Source organism: Ambystoma mexicanum, chromosome 8, assembly GCF_040938575.1.
Source record: "Ambystoma mexicanum isolate Mex_15411 chromosome 8, UKY_AmexF1_1, whole genome shotgun sequence".
Taxonomy (NCBI): Eukaryota; Metazoa; Chordata; class Amphibia; order Caudata; family Ambystomatidae; genus Ambystoma; species Ambystoma mexicanum.
The window spans coordinates 401,607,582-401,627,325 of record NC_090929.1 but is presented as its reverse complement, the minus strand read 5'-3'; the positions used below and the strand labels follow the sequence as shown (position 1 = coordinate 401,627,325).

General features: G+C 48.3%; 1 protein-coding gene across 1 annotated transcript in view; it reads right to left on the bottom strand.

The window, feature by feature from the left end:
* The window catches only part of C8H9orf43 (chromosome 8 C9orf43 homolog), a 906,643-nt gene that overhangs the window by 678,158 nt on the left and 208,741 nt on the right, over positions 1 to 19,744 (bottom strand). The window lies entirely within an intron of this gene.

Here is a 19,744-nt window from a genome sequence, read left to right as displayed (position 1 = left end):
TCCTGGTCTGCTCGTGGGACCCGCTAAGGACGCCTGGTTTTACCAGACGTCCTTAGCGGGTCCCGCGAACAGATCTTGTAATGAGGCGGTAGAGGGTTAACGGGGCCGGCAGCTCTACCAGCGCCATTAACCCTCTACCGCCAGGGTCGTAAAGAGGCCCAATGTCTACTTGACAAGCTATTAAGGATTAATATCTTACTAGAGTTTGTCCTTGGTTTGATTCTGTACAAATTCTTCCCCTATGTTCCGGTGAATTGCTTGATCACCTCTGTTGTCATACAAAAAGAGTTTAATAGCACCCATGGATGTTACTTATATAGTGGTTTTAGAAATGGCTGTTGGACATTGTAATGCTTACTTTTAGACACATTTAAAAAACACACATAGAAAGATGTAATATTTAAGTATTAATTCTTAGAAGACTACAAACTAAGGGGGTCATTCAGTTGGGCAGATGTATTTTTATACGGCTGAAGAAATTTACCAGCTCCACCGGTGGTATTTCAGAAAAACCACCCTACTTAAAGTTTACCTCCAGCAAAGGTGTTATTTCTGGAATACCTACAGTACTATTTCAGAAATACCATCTCTGATGGTGGTAATGTAACAACGTTTTATTAACATTTTCTTTTCAGCCATTTTCACCATCAATGTGAAGGAAGAAATGGATTATGTACAGCAGTGGCTCATATCACTACTATTGATTTTCCTTATGCACAAAAGGGTACATTCTGGTCCTTGTATGCACTGTATGGGTAATGTGGAGAGAGGAGGCAATCAGAGATGCACACTTTTTTTATCCCCTCAATATGGCCCTTTGTAACAACTTTGATCACTCTATGGAAGGGAAGCACCTGTGCTTCTGTTCTGTACAGTAAAAAGAAAGATTTCAATATTTGGGGCCAGTTTGGATTTAAGGTGCAGGTAAAAATAAGTGGATTTTCTACAAAGAGTCTGCCTAAAATACCACTGCCCGTATTCCCATGGAATACTACCAATGGTATTTCATCAAATCCTGAATTAGGTGGATGGTAAAATCAATGGTATTTGCCAAATATTGACGATTTTACTGTTACCATCCAACTCTGAATACCCCCATAAGCCTATGATCGTTTTTCCATTGTTTTGTCTAGAACACTCTTCTCCTATGTGACCAACACAAGACACACATGCAAATCAACACCGGATTTAAATATATAGACACAAAGTCACATCAACACAGATACATCCTTCCACCTATACTTTACACTGTTGCAAATACACTCAAACACACTACCCAAGTCTCAGAAACCGAAACACACACATATACACACACACTCACCATCTTATTTGAAAACACACAAATATATTAGGCCGCTCTTGCTCAATCAACAGGTCCAAGGTGTATTCCACTTGCAGTTCTCTCCGCTTCCGCGAGTTGAAATATCCAGCCGACTTTCCAAGAAAGTGCAACTTGGCACCACTAAAACAACACATGCCCTCGCTATCCTTCGCTCTGCATTGTCCAAGCGCAGACCCCAATAGCCACAATTGCAAGCACAACCTGTACCATGGCTTCTAGTTTTGTCTGGCAGAAGCTGAATGGCAAATGAAGGTGGTCTACTTTCTAACTGTAAGCCAGGGTAAAGGAAGGTGGTGAGGAGCAAGGAATGGGCTTGGTGTGATGAGCAATTAAAGGGTGTGAGTGGCAAGAAATTGGTGAATGAGCTATCTGGGCAAGGGAAGGAGGTGTGTGCAAGTGTAAGGTACTCATGGTGGCAACAGTAAAGATAGACACAAGGGATCACAGTTCAAGGGTGTTCATTAAACTGTAGAAATGGGTGACAAAAACACCTAATCTAAACCTAGACCTAAGATCGGAGCAAGCTAAGACCAACAAATAACAAGGCAGTCCTAGTGGCGTCTTTGACAAATAAAAAGGGCCTATACTAAAAAAGAATATTGCAAGTCCTTACTGCTAAGTTACAAAATAGTGTGGGATAATGATGACGTGTTCACAAAAATGATAAGTCAGCATGGTATAGCCGGGGCCTCCCTTCTCCACGTTTTTAGCACGGGACAAGGCGGGCCTCCTGATCACAACACACACCTGGGCTTCTCTAACACAAGGTTACAGTTATTTTCAACAATATCAGGACCTTCTGTGGTCAAGTCCCTTTCATACAAAGTCCCTTGCCTCCGAGGGTCTGATGTGTCAAATATAACAAAACAAAAGTTCCATTGCGTAATCTTTTATGTTGGGTGATGACTCTTCACCCCTGAATCCCTCTCAACCTGGCTCTGATCCTTTCTTAAATGTTAGCCTCCTTCAGTCGGCTTCACTAGGGCCAGATACACAGTTCACTTTGCTTCATCACAATGTGGGACTCACTTCCCTTAGCCTTACTCCTGGCATCCCTCCGTCGGGTTCACATAGCCATTCTAAATAGTTCACCATTTTATTATCTCATCAGAAAGCGGGTTTCCATTCCCCTAACTTTCTTTCGGCATCCCTCCATCGGGTTCAAACTTGCCACAGTTCACAAGAAAATCTCTCTAGACCCCTTTAGATTCACTTCTTACCTAAGTCCGGGTGTCAGCCCCCAGTCTGGCTTTCCTTAAAGCCCCCACCCAGACTTTCCTTAAAGCACTCAGCCAGGCTTCACCCAGTTTTATTAACACAATGTTATCACGGTTGTAACTGGTCACCCTAATTCGTAGGCTGTAACGCTCACCTGATTCCCGCAGAGGCGCCGGTCTTGACTGGGCGAATACCATATCTTCAAAGGTGATGTGTAACACACGGTTGGCTCTTTGGGCTGGACCTCTGTGCACTGTATGTCTGACTCGAAGAGTAAGATGTCTGCAGATAGAAAATATGGGATTAATGAACTGGGGTTATTGGGTGTCTCTCTCTTCTTCCCCTTCTCTTCTCCTGTAGAACCCCAAAGGTTAACGCTCTCACCTTAGGTAAGTGAACGTCGAGCTCTCCATCTGCCTCGGGGCAGGGTGCCGTAACCAGTTTCTTCACTGGATAAGGGTGCAGGCCTCTTGACCTCAGAGGACTGCTGTCCGTCGTTTACTGCACGAACGGTAAGTTCCGAGTATTTCAAATGTCTTTAAAAGTCTTTTGTAATGATGTCTCTTGTTTTTCAGGGTTCCGGCGATGGCGGATGACGGGCTGAAGTGAGTTGAGGATGGAACCCGTGTGAGGAATAGAAGCGCCTGGAAGCACGTAAGTAAGCGCTTGTTGCCTGCTTCACGATGCGCACTAACTGTCCTTTTATCTTGCAGGTACAAGTTCGGAGCTGCTGAAGGGTGCCAGAATACCCACTGGGTTCGGCGTGGGAAGGAGTACTGGCATGTGAGTAATAAAGTTACCCAATGTCTTTAAACGCACCTTCTTTTGTCTTTCAGATGCGGGATGCAGCGCCGAAGGCCTCCGGAGCGTGCAAAGAGTTGGTAAGCTTTTGTCTTTCAGATGCCGGAATGCAGTGCGAAGACCTCCGGAGCACGTGAAGAGTAGGTAAGCCTTTGTCTTTCAGATGCCGGAATGCAGTGCGATGACCTCCGGAGCACGTGAAGAGTAGGTAAGCCTTTGTCTTTCAGATGCCGGAATGCAGCGCGAGGCGTTGGTGACAGCCGATGGACCAGGTAAGAGAAGCGCTGTCACTGAAGACCGTAATGCTAACCTGTTCTTTCTTGTCTTTATAGGTGTTGCTGAAGACTGGATTCAGGATGGTAAGCCTTTTTCCCTTAGGCCCAGGATCAGATGCAGAAGACACGATGAGCGTTCTGCTGCAGAGGATGCAGAATAACGCAAAGCAAGATTCATCCATCGGGTGTGGTTTAAATAGCCTCCTGTAGTGCTTAGGTGTCTCCTTCCACAGCCACGCCTAGGTAAGAAAAGAGTTCCTGCTTTCCAGAAGAGTTCCAGTGTTCTGAACCTAGGGAGTGGCTCCTGCCCCACCCAACAGGAAAAGTAGTCCCAAACAGAAGAGGATCAGGGGTTCAACTGGCAGGTAAGTAAGCAGCATGGTCTGCTGCAGGTAAGTCCACCCAAGCATTATGAGCCCGGCGCTTCCAGCGCTGGGACTGGGCATCTTTATGAGCCTGGTGCCACTGGCGCCAGGACAGGGTCCAAAAGGTCCCAATTGGGACTGGCTGACACTTGGAACCGGGGTTATGGGTCTGCTTCCAAGGGAGTCGGGCAAGTCCTGATCTTTTGGAAGCAGAGATCATGACAGCACCCCCCCTCAAGGCCCCTCCCAAACCGGGCTTCTCCGGGGGTTTGGGCTTGTTAGGAAATGTTCGATGAAATCTTTTGATTAGACGAGGCGCGTGGACATATTCTGCAGGTTCCCAGGATCTTTCTTGGGGACCGTAGCCTTTCCAGACAATCAGGTAAAATAGTTTAGATTTGGAGATCTTGGAATCCAGGATGCTTTTGACTTCAAACTCGAGTTCTCCATCAACTAGAATAGGTTTTGGAGATGTAGTTAGTCGGGTTTGAGGTTGCACAGGTTTTAATAGAGAGACGTGGAAGACCGGATGTATCTTCATGTGAGGGGGCAAGTCCAACTTGACCGCTACTGGATTTACTATGGTAGTGATGGAATAGGGACCAAGGTATCTTGGGTTGAATGTGCGTGGTCCTTTTAGAGGTAGATATTTGGTGGATAACCAGACTTGATCTCCTACTTGATATTGGGAGGCTTCCTTCCGATGTTGGTCTGCTCCTTTCTTGTATTGTTCTTTAGCCCTTTGAAGGTGAGAAACGGCTTCCTTAAAGGCTTGGGTGATTGTAGAATGCAGGTGGTCTACTGCTGGTGTTCCAAGATCTTGGAGTGGATCCAACTCCGAGGTTCGAGGGTGACTACCGTATAAAAGAAAAAACGGGGTCTTCCCAGTTCCCGAGTGGACAGAGTTATTGTAGGCATATTCGGCTATCCAAAGGATATCTTTCCAAGTTTTTTCAGTTTGTTGTAGCATGCAGCGCAAATACTGTTCCAGAGTTTGATTGGTCCTCTCGGTTTGTCCGTCGGTTTGAGGGTGGTGGCTGGTCGAAAGTCTCACATCAATTTGAGCCGACCGACAGCAACTTTGCCAAAAATGAGAAATAAATTGACTACCTCGATCCAAAATTAGAACTGAAGGAAAACCGTGCAGTCGGACGATGTTTTCGAGAAATTCTCGGGCCAGAGTTGCTGCTGTTGGTAAGCCTTTGAGTGGAATGAAATGCGCCATCTTGGAGAATAGGTCCACGATTACTTTGATCGTATTGTATCCGGAGCATGGAGGTAGATCGGTGATGAAGTCCATAGAAAGCGTATGCCAAGGGCGAGGCCGTCTGGTTTTTCCTTTTGACTCCTGTTTTGGGCGCATACTCCACAGGACATTATAAAGTCTCTGATATCTTTTTTCCAAGACGGCCACCAGAAGTAGCGCTTGATCTTTTCCGAGGTCTTGGTCATACCGGGATGTCCTTCCATTAAAGAATCGTGGTAACAAGAGATTACCTTTTTCTGTAAATCTGTGCTGGGCAGGTATAACCGTTCTTGGAAATATAATAGGTTGTCCTTCACCGTAAAGTCCTTTCCCTGTAGATGGCAATTCTGTATGTCTGCTGGAGTTACCAGTAGCCTGGCTTTATCCTTAACTTCCTCTATGGATTGTGTGGCGATTACACCTAGAATTCTTTGTTCGGGAATGATAGGTACAGGTTTAGGATTGATCAAATGTTCTTCCACTCCCATCAGAGAAAGGGCATCAGCTTTACCGTTTTTTGTACCAGGTCGATAGGTAATTATGAAGTCAAACTCGGCAAAGAATAGTGCCCAACGGAGTTGCCTAGAGGATTGAGCTTTTGCGGTTTTCAAATATTGCAGGTTTCGGTGATCTGTAATCACAGTAACGGTGTGTCGGGCCCCCAGAAGATAATGCCGCCAAGCCTTAAAGGCGGACTTGATAGCTAGAAGTTCCTTATCAGTAATAGTGTAATTGATTTCAGGAGGCGAGAATTTGCGGAACCAAAATGCCACGGGATGCAACTGATTGGTTACTGGGTCCTTTTGTGATAGAACTGCCCCCATGGCAAGGCTCGAAGCATCAGTTTCAACGATGTAGGGGAGTTCTGGGCGAGGATGTTTTAAGATCATTGCAGAGATAAATCTAGTCTTCAAATTCGGGAAAGCTTGTTCCGCCTCGGTAGACCATTCAAAACGTTTGTTTTTCTTTAACAAGGCGGTGATGGGCTGGACTATTCGAGAGAATTCGGGGATAAACCTGCGGTAAAAGTTAGCGAAGCCTAACATGCTTTGAACACCTTTTACGGAGGATGGCGATGGCCATTTGAGAATTGCATCGACCTTCTTTGAATCCATACGCACTCCGCTAGGTGATAATATGAATCCCAAGAATTCAACTTCAGTCACGTTGAAAACACATTTTTCCAACTTAGCGCGAAAAGTTTGTGTTGACGCAATCTCTCGAGGACCATTTTCACGTGTTTCCGATGTTCAGTTTCCGATGAAGAATAAACAAGGATGTCGTCAATGTAAACAACAACACACACATCTATGAGCTCTCTGAGGACATCGTTCATAAAATATTGAAAGGCGGCCGGGGCATTGCAAAGTCCGAAGGGCATGACCTGATATTCAAATAGCCCATACTTGGTGCGGAAGGCTGTCTTCCATTCATCGCCCTCTTTTACTCGTACCAAGTGGTAGGCTCCTCTAAGATCCAGCTTTGTATATATGCATGCTTTTCTGACTTGGTCCAGGAGTTCAGGGATCAAAGGTAACGGATATCTATTCTTAACGGTGATCTGGTTCAGGGCGCGATAATCTATACAAGTTCTAAGGTCCCCTTCTTTTTTTGGAACGAAGAACAAAGCTGAGGAAGCAGGGGACTTGGAAGGACGAATAAACCCATTCGCTAGGTATTGATCCAGGTATTGTCGGAGGTGAAGATTCTCAGGCTCGGTGAGGGCATAAATTCTACTACAAGGAGGAGTAGATCCAGGTATCAGGTCTATCTGGCAGTCATAAGACCTATGAGGAGGTAGAGAGTTAGCCTGATCCTTCCGGAAAACATCTTGGAATTCTAGGTATTCAGGAGGTAACTGGGGAGCCTCCGAGGAAATTGCTGCCAGTGCAACACCAGGTTGAGGGTGACAAGTAGAGACACATTCTGGAAACTGAACCGTTCTTGCTCGCCAATCGATCTGAGGATTGTGCTTTTCTAACCAAGGAATTCCTAGAATAATCTGGAACTGAGGGGGCTTGATCACATCGAACACGATCTTCTCATGGTGTCCATCTTGACTTACTAGCGTCACTTCTTGGGTGGTATGCGTTACTGGTCCGGAGGCTATCTCCGTACCATCCACCGTAGTAATGACGTCCTTTACAGCCTTTGGACAAAGAGTCAGATTCATCCTCAAAACCATTTCATGATCCACATAATTGCCGATGGCACCGCTGTCGACGTAAGCTTCAATCGCATGTAATCGATCCGGATGTTCAGGGCTAATGAGGACCATAGGTATCACGAAATGCGAGGTCACGGAACTGGTTTTAACGCTCGGCAAGAGGACCTCTATTCTTGTCGGGCGAGGTCGTTTCCCTGCTCAGAGTTTGTGACCTTGGTAACTGCAGCTCCTACTGCCTTCTTGGCTGGTTTCACCGGACAGTCTCGAAGAAAGTGCCCTGAGTTTCCGCAATAGAGGCATAATTGCAACTGTTTTCTCCTTTCCCGCTCCTTTTGTGTTAGTGGTCCTTTCAGGCCCCCTATTTGCATGGGTTCCCCGGAGTCTACTCCTTTGGAAGGAGTTGGTGGTTTGGAAAATACTCGAGCATCAAACTTGGAACGATCGGCCTTCCTGTTCTGCAGTCTGTGATCTATTTGAACGACTAAGTCTATATAGTCCGAACAGTCTTGCGGGGGATTCACTACTTGGGCTAACACATCTTTGAGCTCTCCACGTAGACCTCTATAAAACAGCGTAATCCTTTTGTCCTCAGGCCATTGAGTTTCCACTATCAGTCTGTTGAAAGACGCAATATAAGCCAAAAGGTCTTGATTACCCTGTCGCAACGAAAGAAGCTCATTGTCCAAGGCCTGCCCCTGTGAATGTCTTGGGAACAGTTTTTCCATACTGAGCTGAAAAGCTTGAAAATCATGGAGAACCGGATCATCTTGATTAACTAGAGGGATCGACCAGTCTGCCGCATTGCCACTAAGGTACGAAAGCACGAAAGCTACTTTAGCTTGATCAGTTGGAAAGGCTGCTGGCCGTCATAAGAAATGCAACCGGCACTGATTAATAAATACTGCAAACCTCTTTGGGTCACCAGAAAATCGCTCGGGCGGAGCCAGAGGTACATTCCCAGGTAGGTTGATTTGCACTGGATTCATAGAGGATGTTGAAGGAAGATTTGCCCCTGATGCGGGTAATGGGGTCTGTCCGGCTTGTGACTGTAGCAATTGTCTAGCGAGATCGTCTGTTCGCTCCTTGGAAATAATCAGTTCCCTTCTTAGAGCGTTCGTTTCCTGACGGGGTGCATGCACTTCTGCTCTTAGTTCCCCAAGTAACTGGGCTAGCTGGTCGGTATTCGAGGTTTCCATAGCGCCTGGGCGGGAGTTTTGCGGTAGGCTTTGCGTTCTGTAACGCTCGCCTGATTCCCGCAGAGGCGCCGGTCTTGACTGGGCGAATACCGTATCTTCAAAGGTGATGTGTAACACACGGTTGGCTCTTTGGGCTGGACCTCTGTGCACTGTATGTCTGACTCGAAGAGTAAGATGTCTGCAGATAGAAAATATGGGATTCATGAACTGGGGTTATTGGGTGTCTCTCTCTTCTTCCCCTTCTCTTCTCCTGTAGAACCCCAAAGGTTAACGCTCTCACCTTAGGTAAGTGAACGCCGAGCTCTCCATCTGCCTCGGGGCAGGGTGCCGTAACCAGTTTCTTCACTGGATAAGGGTGCAGGCCTCTTGACCTCAGAGGACTGCTGTCTGTCGTTTACTGCACGAACGGTAAGTTCCGAGTATTTCAAATGTCTTTAAAAGTCTTTTGTAATGATGTCTCTTGTTTTGCAGGGTTCCGGCGATGGCGGATGACGGGCTGAAGTGAGTTGAGGATGGAACCCGTGTGAGGAAAAGAAGCGCCTGGAAGCACGTAAGTAAGCGCTTGTTGCCTGCTTCACGATGCGCACTAACTGTCCTTTTATCTTGCAGGTACAAGTTCGGAGCTGCTGAAGGGTGCCGGAATACCCACTGGGTTCGGCGTGGGAAGGAGTACTGCCACGTGAGTAATAAAGTTACCCAATGTCTTTAAACGCACCTTCTTTTGTCTTTCAGATGCGGGATGCAGCGCCGAAGGCCTCCGGAGCGTGCAAAGAGTTGGTAAGCTTTTGTCTTTCAGATGCCGGAATGCAGTGCGAAGACCTCCGGAGCACGTGAAGAGTAGGTAAGCCTTTGTCTTTCAGATGCCGGAATGCAGTGCGAAGACCTCCGGAGCACGTGAAGAGTAGGTAAGCCTTTGTCTTTCAGATGCCGGAATGCAGCGCGAGGCGTTGGTGACAGCCGATGGACCAGGTAAGAGAAGCGCTGTCACTGAAGACCGTAATGCTAACCTGTTCTTTCTTGTCTTTATAGGTGTTGCTGAAGACTGCATTCAGGATGGTAAGCCTTTTTCCCTTAGGCCCAGGATCAGATGCAGAAGACACGATGAGAGTTCTGCTGCAGAGGATGCAGAATAACGCAAAGCAAGATTCATCCATCGGGTGTGGTTTAAATAGCCTCCTGTAGTGCTTAGGTGTCTCCTTCCACAGCCACGCCTAGGTAAGAAAAGAGTTCCTGCTTTCCAGAAGAGTTCCAGTGTTCTGAACCTAGGGAGTGGCTCCTGCCCCACCCAACAGGAAAAGTAGTCCCAAACAGAAGAGGATCAGTGGTTCAACTGGCAGGTAAGTAAGCAGCATGGTCTGCTGCAGATAAGTCCACCCAAGCATTATGAGCCCGGCGCTTCCAGCGCTGGGACTGGGACTGGGCATCTTTATGAGCCTGGTGCCACTGGCGCCAGGACAGGGTCCAAAAGGTCCCAATTGGGACTGGCTGACACTCGGAACCGGGGTTATGGGTCTGCTTCCAAGGGAGTCGGGCAAGTCCTGATCTTTTGGAAGCAGAGATCATGACATAGGCATCCCTCTGTAGGGTCCACATTTGCCCCCCAGTAACACAATTCACTTTGTTTCCTCAGCGTGTCAAAGAATTTCGATTTTACATGGGGTTTTGCTCGACCCTTGTAGGACTACTTTGGCGTCTTACGCCTGCCTCTCCTAGAGCTTCTTGGCATTTGTAGTTTCAACAAAGGTGACCAGCCAGAGTCCTTCCAATGAGCCCCCGGGTGGTGCCGGACCACTCTGCTGCTGGTCCTTCACTGGGTTTTCTTAAAGTTCAGGTCCCCCGCTTCCGGGCTCAGACCTTCTCGCTCTAAGGGTCTCCATATGCCGGGTGCGCACCCCCAGGTCCCTCTCTTCCAGGCTCAGAGCTTCTCACCTTGCTTTAAGGGTCTCCTTCTGCCGAGTGCGGACCCTTCTTCAATTTTCCCAACTAAGTAGTTTTGGAATTCCAGTCCCAGGATGCATTTCAGTGTATTTAGCTCCTACTTCAAAGCTCCCCAAAACGGCAGTCCATGGCTTTGGGAGCTGCAGGAGTCTCAATGAGGATGTGTCCTGAGGTCAGGGCCTCATCGCCTGCCCCAGGCTTGCCTGCTGGGCCCAAGGGAGGAGCGCTGGTGTGGCACCGCCAGGAGAGCCCAGCTGCCCCGGGTTTTACCTCCTGGAGGTTCAGGTCTCTCCCCTCACTGCAGCCTCTTGTGGTTCCCTCCTCCTCCAGGTCTCCCAGGGTCTCTGCAGCTCAACTAGTCTTCCTCTGCCTTCTCGACACCTTCCAACATCCCCAGCTCGTTCAAAGTGTGCTCTCCTGCTCCGCCTTTTATACTTCCTGGGAGTGTCAAGTGGAGTCAGGTGTGAGTAGTTAGAAAAGGAGGCCTGATCTTGCCTGGCCTCATTAGCGGGACAGTCCAGTCTTAGTATAGCATAATCTTTCTTCTGTCTCTCAATGGTGTTGTGAGAGATTCATTCTTCATTCTTACAGCTCCCTCTTCCTTGTCTCAGTGTTTGTAGAGAAACCAGTGTGGAGGGATTGTGGGAGTTGTGGTTTTTCTGATTAAATAGGGAAAAACTGTGTAGGGTTTAGTCCAAATAAACAGGGTGAGTGTTTGACAGTAAATAAATGTGTTGCTGTGGTTTTACAGAAAGGTATGGGGGCATAATGGAACTGGTTTGACAATATTCTATTTCAACTGATGGAATGTCGTGTAGGGGCATATCTGAGACAGGGAGATAGTCCTGCAGTTGCAATATACAAGAATGGTATTTGCAATTTCTTTCTACTGGTTCTCCCAAGCCTCCTTTCTGAGTTTGTACTTGTTGTAAATAAGGCTGTGGGGGGTACCGGGACAGGATTTAGAATAACCTATAAAGGTGGAGGAAGTGTCAAAATGGGGGAAATACTGCATCTCGCCATTGGATGTCTCACCACCATTCCTCGAGGACCCCTCTCCCAGGTTATCCTCCTGCACTTGTCCACCCCCAGGGTCTGGATTCAAGGGCGATGGCTGTGCCCTGGCCACCTGAGAAAAATATCCCCAGGGTTCAGACAGTGAGACACTTTCAGGTTTCTCACACAAGCAAAGGGGATTGAGTTAATAGTTAAAGGATGAGGCAAAAGGGTAACAGAGTCTGAAAGTTATTTGTAAGAAACAGTGGGTAATTTCTTTATTCTTTTAATTTTATTATAAACAGTGGGCAATGAGAATGTGGTGCAAGGGAAGGACACCGGAGGATGATGGGTAATCAAAATAGGGTAAATAATACAGAGGTACACATCTGGAATGATAGATAAGTCAGCAGGTTAACTATTGCTGAGATCTATGTCTGATCTGCATCGCCACAGCACCCAATTGTGGGATTAGCTTTAACCCCTTTCTTTTCTTCTAAGTGATGCATACTTGCTCTAGGAACATACGTTTCAACTACTACTCTCATATTTTTTCAGGTTGCTTTATCATGCGACTTGGTGCTTTGGAAGTACACACAATTGTACAGACTAAGATTATAATCATAGTAAATTGTCATGATAATAATAATCTTAGTCTGTTCCTCAGAATACAGAAGATTAATAGGCTTCCCCTTTGTAGATACATTGGTACCTTGAAAACCAGATTTATTGAACAGTATACAAGCCGTTGAATAAAAACTTAGAATAAAGCATTTTTTGAAGTCTCCCCTGCTTTCTGAATTGGAAACTGTGGAACCAGGAGGACAGGGTTCATATCTCCACCTTCCGCACTTCGTATATTATGTGATTCTGTGCAAATCGCTTTTCATCACTGTGCCTTATTTCCCTTAACTATCTTAACTATCTGTAGAGAAAGCCTCACTCATATGGCTTTATACTCTAAAGTGTTACTCTATAAATAATAATAATTTTAACAATTTATGTTAAGCATACTGGTGAGGAAGCCGGATGACAAGTGAGGGTCTTATGTTGTAGGGGTGGGTACAGAGGGTGCAGGTATGGGTTTTGTGGTGTGTGCTGTTTAGGTAGGGAGACAGGTATGAGTTGCCATGTCAGCTCGTGTTTGGCTCCCCCGTTGTTCAGCAATGGCTCTGCTCTACCAATGAATGTTCTACCTTCGCCACCTCTTTTCATTGTTCTAAAACCAAAGATGGGTTGGGATGGGAGGAGATGTAGCCTGATGTCAAATTACATACTGCAACACAATGAAAACTGGGCTGAAATCCCAGCTTTCCTGTTTCACCAATGATATTATCCTGGTGAAATAATTTTACTAGGTTTGGTAAGTGGGAGAATTTCCAGGGGTTCGGGTCTCTTAGAAACCACAATTATAACTGGAAAATATATTCCGTAAAAGGAAAATAATGTCAATAATGTGTACTCTAGATAGATATATACTTGAGAATGTGTGGGAGAGGGGGAGGTTGGTATTGAGGTTATTTGTTCTGGATGTTGGGGTCACTGCACTGTGGGCTTGGGTCATTGCACTATAGGCCAGAAAAGTAAACTTGCCCCCCCAGGCCAAACGTTGTCAATCCTCCCCTACCTACCAAGTATCTTCTTCCCAAAGTATCACTGCCGGTTGTGCTTCTCTCACCAGTACGTTTTGCAATGTTCTCTTTCAATATAACACAGTTGTACTCCTTCACTGTTTATACTTAATTTACTTTAGGCACTACTTGTTCCAGCTTCCCCCATATTGACATCTCAAGTAAGGAGACTTGTTAAAGTTCTGTCTGTTAACTTCTTCACTGATTTTCATTTGCTTGTGGCAATGATTGTTCCAACTTGCCCCAAATTGACAACTCAAATATGGAGACTTGTACAGATGCTTCCCTTCAACTTCTTTCATTTGATCTGATAGTATTTACTCCAACTTTCCCCGTATTGACTTCTCTTATATGAAGACTTGTGTAAATTCTGTCTTTCTAATTCACTTGGTCGGTATTCAAACCAAGTTTTCAATAGTTTGTTTGTCTTTCGGCATGCCCCAGGGCTCCCAGGATCTATGTGCAGAATCATCAGTGTTTTATAGCTTTTCTGAATTATGGCACATTCATGCAGCAACGTTTTAACTCTTGGAATGCTTCCCCTGCTTTGCAGACCCCCCATTCACTTCTTTTGCCGGCTCTGCATTCTTTGCCAGTAGAGCTGCTACTGTTCCTCAAGACCGCGTCTCCAACAGCCCCGCTGCTGCTGCTGGCCTTTCGGTGGTCCTTCCAGGGTATCTGCAGCACTTCAACCGGTCTTGCGTCTCTCCGGTAAGTAAAGCTCAAACGCGGTTGCTTGGAAGCACCTTTCTCGCTTTGCTTCTGTGCGTCTGCTGCTGCCTCCGGTTCTGCTTCCCGCGTTACCTGCTCTGTATCTCTCTCCTCTGCCTTCACTCTCTAATTGAAGGTGTTCAGCATGTTTAAATGTCCCACGCAGCTGATTTCCATTTTAACAACTAGTCTGCGTGTTCCACTTGGTGTTCCCTTCAATCCACATTGACTCCATCCTCCTCTTACTCGTCTCAATAATTGATGCTTTATGGGTTTTGGATTTCATAGGAATTGTAGACTTTTTAAAGGTATATTGCTTTAAATTATTATTTAAATCAAATGAGAGGGAATGTTAAGATGACAATAAGCCATTAGGAATCATAAGGTCTTCTTCATTTGGAAGGGAAGAATACCTACCTCTCCTAATGGAGTCACTGCTTCTCCCCGACAGCCATCTCCCCCCATGTGATCCTCTCTCATAACACCACTCCCCAAGGTCAGGTAGCAGCTGCTGTCCCCTGGCCACAGGGAGATTATAGGCTGGGAATCAGTGATGACTCCACCGGATTCATCCCAGAAATTAGAATGGATCTGACTTTATTGCATACCTAAAGTAATTTGTCAGGTTGTCCAGGCTGATGTAGAAGGATGATAAGTTGTCCCAGAGGCACTTATCCTCCCAATACTTTTGGATGTAGTACATCAATTTCCTGAAAGTAAACAAAATCTCGAGGTTCATTGCTTATCCAATGCTGCGAGTGGTTGAAACAGTTGAGAGGATGAGCTGTTCTCTTCCAAAAGCGTAAAGGTTGTGAGGAGTCTCCTCTATACCAGCCAAAAGCTCTTCTCTTAGGTGAGAAGAATAAGTTACTCTCTTACCTGGTAACGTTCTTTCGATGGGATGGTCCGACGACGTATTACATATTTTTGACAGTAATCATCACAGCTGTGCTGCTTTGGAAAATTTTCAGCGTCTGCGTCCTGCGTCAATGACGTCGATGCGCTGTCCCCGAGGACCTCCTCCGTCGGCCGACGTCACCCGATGTGATAAGTAGGACGCACGACGCCCATAGCCTCAGTTGTAGTTTTTTCCCCCAGAACGTGTGACACCAGTCTTCTGCCAGTCAGACATACAAGGCTTTGCGGAAACGTAAACTGCAATTGCATAAGAAATTCTGCAGCGGGGAAGGTAGGGAGCGAGCGATACGGAATACATCGTCAGACCATTCCATCGAAAAAACGTTACCAGGTAAGAGAGTAACTTGTTCTTCGAGGGGATTGGGTCCTCCGACGTATTCCATATCTTTGACAGACTCCCAAAGCAGTACCAAAGCAAGGAGGTGGGAAAATAATTTAGAACACAAATTTAGCATGCCCAGTCAAATTGCGGAATAAAGGACTGCCTTGCCAAAGGCCAGATCCTGTCCTCGGATGGAATCGAGGGAGTAGTGACGTACAAAAGTATGTACTGAAGCCCAGGTGGCTGCATCACAGATGTTACGAATAGGAACCTCCCTCTGTAGGGCAGTAGAAGCAGCTATACCCCTGGTAGAATGGGCCCGCAAGCCAGCCGGTGGGTCCTTACCCACCAGGCGGTAAAACTCGGAGATAGCCAAAATAATCCAACGAGACAAAGTCTGTTTCGTCAAAGCTTGTCCCAAATGCTTTCCAGCATAACCAATGAAGAGTTGATCGTCCACCCTAACCCGGGACATGCGTAAAATATAAAAGGTCAATGCTCTCCTAGGATCAAGCCTATGGAGCCTCTCCTCTTCCTTACCAGGATGCGGAGGAGGATAGAATGCCAGAAGAACAACCTTCTGGCCCAAATGAAATTCCGAAACCACCTTCGGAATTAAGGAAGGATGAACTCAAAGGACAACCCTGTCCTTATGAAACACAGTGAAGGGTGGCTTAACTGAAAGTGCCTGTAACTCACTCACTCTGCGAGCGGAAGTAACCGCAACCAAAAACACAGTTTTAAAGGTTAACAGTCTCAAAGGGCAAGAATGCAAAGGCTCAAACGGAGCACCCATAAGAAACTTAAGAACAAGGTTCAAATTCCAACCGGGCACCAGAAAAGGTGACGGAGGGAACACGTTAGTGAGCCCTTTCAAAAACTGAGAAATCAAAGGTATCTTAAAATAGGAACATTCTTCAGACGAGCGCTTAAATATGGACAGCGCCGCCAGGTAACCTTTAATGGTACCCACTTGCAAGCCCCTGTGGCCAAAGAAAGCAAAAAAGACAGTACCATGGGAATGTCACATTCAAAAGGATCCACATTCTTAACTCTGCACCAGTCGCAGAATTTACGCCAACGGCAACGGTACAGAGACTTTTGTTGCCGGCCATCTGGCCGAGAGCAACACCTCCAACACGTCTTCAGGGAGGTCCCAATCCTTATACCTCAACCTTTCAGAAGCCAAGCGTGAATGTTGAGGGATCTGACCTCTGGATGGAGAACCTGACCCCCCCTCCCGTGAGCAGATCGTCTTGGTAGGGAAGACGACGTGGAGGGCAGATGGATAAGTCGAGAAGGTCCGGCTACCACGTCCTCCGGGCCCACGCCGGAGCAATGAGGATCATCCAGGAACCGAACCTCCGTAACCTCCGCAGTACTTGCGGGATGACGGGGACTGGAGGAAACGCATACAGCAGTGGAAATGACCAGTCCACCACAAACGCATCTCCTAAGGCTCCTTTTGGAGGAAATTCCCGCGAGCAGAACCTTTCGCACTTCCGGTTGACACTGGAGGCGAAGAGATCCACTTGAGGGGTCCCCCAATGGGCGAAGATATCTAGGAGAATCTCCTGAGCCAGCTCCCACTCGTGAGAGATCGTGCTCTGCCTGCTCAGAGCGTCCGCCGTCTCGTTGTCGTCTCCGGCCAGATGAACAGCCGAGATCGAAACTTCCTGCTGGATGGCCCAGAACTCGAGCTGCATCGCCTCCCTGCACAGAGGAAGTGACCCTGCCCCCCCTTTTTGTTGAGGTAGTGCATGGCCGCCGTGTTGTCCGTCAGGATCAGGACACTCTTTCCTCACACAGTCGGCAGAAAAGCCTTCAGGGCTAGCCTGACGGCCCTCAGCTCCAACCGATTGATATGGAGTCTGGACTCCGACAGAGACCAACGACCACTGACTGTCAACTCGGCATGAGCTCCCCATCCCGTGAGGGATGCGTCCGTCACGATCGTCACCTCTGGCCAGGGAAGCCAAAACAGAGCCCCCTTCATCAGATTGCCTTCGACGGCCCACCACAGAAGGTCCTGGGCGACTGAGGGCGGCACCTGAACAGGGTCCGACATCCTGCCGGAAGATTGCGACCACTGCCTCTTGAGTGCCCACTGCAAAGATCTCATCTGCAGACGGGCCTCTGGTACCAGAAGAATGCAGGATGCCATGAGGCCGAGCAACCTCAAGAACTCGAACGCCGGGAGCGTCTGGGCAAGTTGAAACTTGTGCACCATCTGCTGAATGTGAAGAGCCCTCACCTGGGGAGGAAAACACAGCCCCAGGGATGTGTCGAGCACTGCTCCGATGTACTGGAGCCGCTGTGTTGGCGTCAAATGGGACTTCTTAAAATTGAGGGAGAAGCCCAGCTTGCGAAGGGAGTGGCAGGTGCCGGACAGATGGTCCAGGACTTGCTCGGGAGTGCTCCCCCTGATCAACCAATCGTCCAGGTAGGGGTAGACGTGAATCCCCCCTTTCCTGAGATGCGCTGCCACCACCACCATGAGCTTGGTGAAAACACTCGGGGCGGAGGTCAATCTGAACGGCAGGACCCGAAAGTGAATGTGCGAGTCGCCAACCGCGAACCTCAGGTACTTCTTGTGCTTGGGATGGATCGGCACATGGAAGTAAGCGTCCTTGAGGTCGAGAGACACCAACCAGTCCTGAAGTTGAAGGGCCTTGAGGACTTAAGAGGGAGTAACCATCTTGAACTTGTCCTTCCGGAGGAGTTTGTTCAAACCGTGCAAGTCCATGATGGGTCTCAATCCCCCATCTTTCTTCGAAATCAAAAAATAAGGGGAATACCATCCCTTGTTCCTCTCCGCTACAGGCACCAGTTCTATGGCGCCTTTCTCCAGCAGGGCTTGAACTTCCTGCGCAAGGAGCGGATCCGGACTCTTCAAAGAGAGGTTCCCAGGTGGATTGTCGTGAGGCCTCTGTCGAAAGGGAAGACAGTAGCCGTGGGTTATGATCTCCAGAACCCATACATCTGAGGTAATGGCACGCCACTCTACAAGATGCTGCGCCAGCCTTCCCCCAACCGGCGAACCATGGGACATGGCCTCATGACTGAGTGGTAGCGGTTGCGGCGTTGCCTGAGGGCAAAGAGGCAACTGCCCGAGCGGCTTTGGCACCTCGAGTACCCTGTTTTCCACCTCTGGTACTCCTTTGGTGGCCTCTTTGACTGACAGCTCCTCTTGCTTTACTGAAGGAGGAGTAATAACGAAAGGAACCTCCCCTCCATTGTTGTCCCCTAGGACGAAAAGGCGGAGGTTGTCGAACTGCAGCGCCCAACGGCTTCGCTGCAGCTTTGGAGCTCTGCAACCTCTCAAGGCTCTCGTCAGCCTTGCTGCCAAAAAGATGTTCACTGTCAAAGGGCATGTTGAGGAGCCGGGACTGCACATCAGGAGCAAACCCCGACTTCCGCAACCATGCAAACCTGCCTATTACGGTGCTCGGCGCCATGGACCGGCTGACACAATCTGCCATGTCCAAACCCGACTGAACGGCCTCACACATGGCATCCTTGCCATCCTGGACCATAGCAAGGAAACCATCCCGTTCATCCCCTTCAGGAATATGTTCAGCCGCTAATGCAACACAGTTCCACAGAGTGTGGGTGAAACGAGACAAGGCACAAACGGAGTTGGCCACCTGAAGCGCCATACGCCCTGAAGAAAACACTTTCTTCGCCCAGCCATCAAAACTTTTGTCGTCCCTATCTGGAGGGATGGTAGGATAAGACGCCTGCTTTGCCGCGGCCGTAGCCGCCTGCACCACCAAACTCTCTGGAGTTGGGTGCCTGGACAAGTAGCAGGGGTCGCTACTGGCTGGACGGTATTTTTGCGACAAAGACTTGCCCACTGCCGGGAGACTCTCTGGAGCAGTCCAAGGCAGAGCCATATGAAACGGCAGTACCGGGTCAGTGGGGGGACCAAGATCGAGGATGTCCGTAAGATCATCCTGAACAAACTCCCCTGGGGGAGCCGACTATCCTAAGTACTCGGTGAGCCGAGACATAAGGCTCCGGTACGAAGAATCGGCATGAGTGCCAGGCTGAGGCCTACAAAACTCCACCTCCGGAGAGGTGTCCAGTCCACTGGCATCATGCAGTGACTGCCTCAGGTCTTCAAATTGGCTATGGCCCGAGAGAAGCTCATCTGGCACTGTATCCGGAACCAAGCCCTCATCAGAGCCCTCATCAACCTATGAAATGTGCTCCAGGCAGTGAGAGGAAGGCACCTGGGGACCAAAGCTATGCCTGACCTTAGCCAAAGCCTTTCTAGGGGCTTCCCCCGTGCCACAGGGCCCCTCCGACACCACCGCCTCAAAAGGCGTCGAGGGCACCGAACGAATCGGTGCCGGCGTCGACGTCGAGTGAATCTGCGTCGACGTCAGCCGCAGCGCCGCCAGCATCGATGGCCTCATCACAGGCTTCGAAGCCAGAGCTCTGACCGTGTCCTTCGACGACCTAGGCGCTGACAGCGTCGACAACCCCCTCGGAGGCAGAGCCTCGAGAGAGGCCGTCGACGACCTCTGCGCCACAGGTGTCGACGTCTTCCTCGAAGACTGCACAGGATCACGCGGTCTCGAGCGCGTCGAGGACCGGGACCTGGAACGGGCAT